General features: G+C 39.8%; 1 pseudogene; it reads left to right on the top strand.

Annotated features, from left to right (window-relative positions):
* Positions 1–1486: 1486 nt before the first annotated feature.
* LOC102477736 (mediator of RNA polymerase II transcription subunit 7-like) lies at positions 1487–2151 on the top strand (annotated as a pseudogene).
* The last annotated feature ends 317 nt before the right edge of the window (positions 2152–2468 follow it).

Below are 2468 nucleotides of genomic sequence, written 5' to 3'. Positions count from 1 at the left end.
CTTGAGAGGTCTTGGATAATCTTTGTAAGTATCTTGACATTTCTGTCTTGCCATTTTTAGTGTCTCATGGCCATTTCTAGAAACTTGTGACCAGCAGATGGCATAATGATTATATTGCTGGACTTTCACATAGTCAAAACTGAGAACCAGTGGCTTAAAACCTATGCCAGGCACGTGTGTGTTGCGTACCCAAAATCCTGATTGGAAAATGGAGGACAAATAATTGCAACATGGCCATCCCTCCTGGGGGGTGATTTCTCACTGTCTTTCTGTCTCTCTTGTGTGTGCACATGCCCTATAGCAAAAATATATCTCAAAAAAACTTGTATCTTTGATTTTGACCAAACTGGCCATGATTTGCTATGGAGAGGCTCATCTTAGGTTCATTCTATTTGGAGTTCTTTGTATTTCTTGGGTCTGGATGTCTGAGTGTTTCTCTATGTTCAGAAATTTTCTGCAAGTAGTTCATGGAATAGATTTTCTATTCCCTTATTAAAATTCTTCCCCTTCTGAACTACCAATTTTCCAGATATTTGGGCATTTAATGGTATCTAGTATTTCCTGTGTGCTATCCTTTCTTTGGGGGGATTATTTTTTCATTCTTTTTGGTGGTTTTACTTAAGTCAGAGGTTTTGTCTTCCAATAGATCTGAGATTCCATCTTCTCTGTGGTCTAATCAGCTATTAATACTTCAAATGGAGATTTTGTTTGCTTGTATTATAGTCTTCATCTCTAAAAGTTCTGTCTGATTCTTTTTTATGGTGTCTAGTCTCTCCTCAAGGTGTGTAAAAACTTCCTCCTCTTCTGGAGCTGGCTGTCTGTTTTCTCTTGTATCTTGTTTAGTTTTGTCACTATGAATATTCTGAACTATTTTTCTGACATTTCTGTACATTCTTTTGTGCTGTCTATGGTTGTTTTTTGTGTTCCTTTTGGGACGAGACATTTGTTTTTTCATATTTCTTGTACATCTACACTGGTTTCTAGTTACCTAGTGAAGAACATGCTTCTTTCTCTTTTTTCGGGAGGAGAGGGGTAAATCCTGTATTATTAAGAGGGAGAAGACAGCTCTAGCTCTCAGGTGTGTTCTTGATAGAGGGCTGTGTCTTTAAATCAGAGGGGGGTGTGGTAGGTAGTTTCAGGTATTTGATTTATCTCCTAGCCTCTCAGGACCATATGCACCTAGAGTTGGGTTGGAAAGATTTAACTATAGGAAGGGGCATAAGCTGTGCTCTGTGAGGCACATAGACCTGTGAGGTTAGAAAGTGCATGAAACAATCAGGGCAGAAGCACTGGTGCAGCCTCTCAGAAGCAGTCACAATCTTGCTGGGTCCTGCACTTGCCCTTCCAACTCAGGGAAACAAAGGCCAAGATCTGAGTCAGAAGGTGTAGAGTTCAGAAACACATACCTGTAAGGTTAGGGCATCAGAATCATGGGTAGGGGAATTCAGCTGAGGCGGTGTAGACGTTTACCAGTGTAAATGGAACGCTGAGGTTTTTGATCTTCTACGATGGGTGAACCACAGCAAGTGAGTGCACTTCCACCACCTCCAATGCAGTACATCAAAGAATATACAGATGAAAATATTCAGGAAGGTTTAGCCCCCAAGCTGCCCCCTCCAATAAAAGACAGTTACATGATGTTTGGCAACCAGTTCCAATGTGATGATCTTATTATCCATCCTTTGGAAAGCCAGGGCATTGAACGGCTTCATCCTACGCAATTTGATCACAAGAAAGAACGGAGAAAACTCAATATGTCCATCCTTACTAATTTTTTAGACCTTTTAGATATATTGATAAGAAGCCCTGGAAGTATAAAACGAGAAGAGAAATTAGAAGATCTTAAGCTGCTTTTTGTACATGTGCATAATCTTATAAATGAATACCGACCCCATCAAGCGAGAGAGACCTTGAGAGTTATGATGGAGGTCCAGAAATGTCAACGACTCGAAACAGCTGAGAGGTTTCAGAAACACCTGGAAAGAGTACTCGAGATGATTCAAAATTGCTTGGCTTCTTTGCCTGATGACTTGCCCCATTCTGAAGCAGGGTTGAGAGTGAAAACTGAACCAATGGATGCTGATGATAGTAACAATTGCACTGGACAGAATGAACAAACAACAAAGAGAAAATTCAGGTCATATATATTAGTTTATTTTCGTTTGGACAGTCTGAAAAGAGATATAACTAAAAATGTAAGCAGATTTATCTTGACTCTAATTTTTTCAATTCCGAAGTATTTTAGTTAGCAATGTCACTGTATTAAAAATAGAGGCAAATGAGTAGTTACAGTAGTAATCATTTTAAAAAGTAAAGTGTCTGGGCCAATCCTGTAGTATAGCGCAGCACTTAAGTGCTGTACATAGGGAGCCAGATCTCACGTGGCTAACTGGTTCAAATCCTACCCCCAGTGGTTTGGGGAAAAAAAAGCTAGGTACATACGTGCACATGCTTAAAATCCTGACGGG

The sequence above is a fragment of the Tupaia chinensis genome, unplaced genomic scaffold, assembly GCF_000334495.1.
Source record: "Tupaia chinensis unplaced genomic scaffold, TupChi_1.0 Scaffold145659_1, whole genome shotgun sequence".
In the NCBI taxonomy this organism is placed as follows: Eukaryota; Metazoa; Chordata; class Mammalia; order Scandentia; family Tupaiidae; genus Tupaia; species Tupaia belangeri.
The sequence above is the reverse complement of the archived record's forward strand: the minus strand, read 5'-3'. Positions and strand labels throughout refer to the sequence as shown.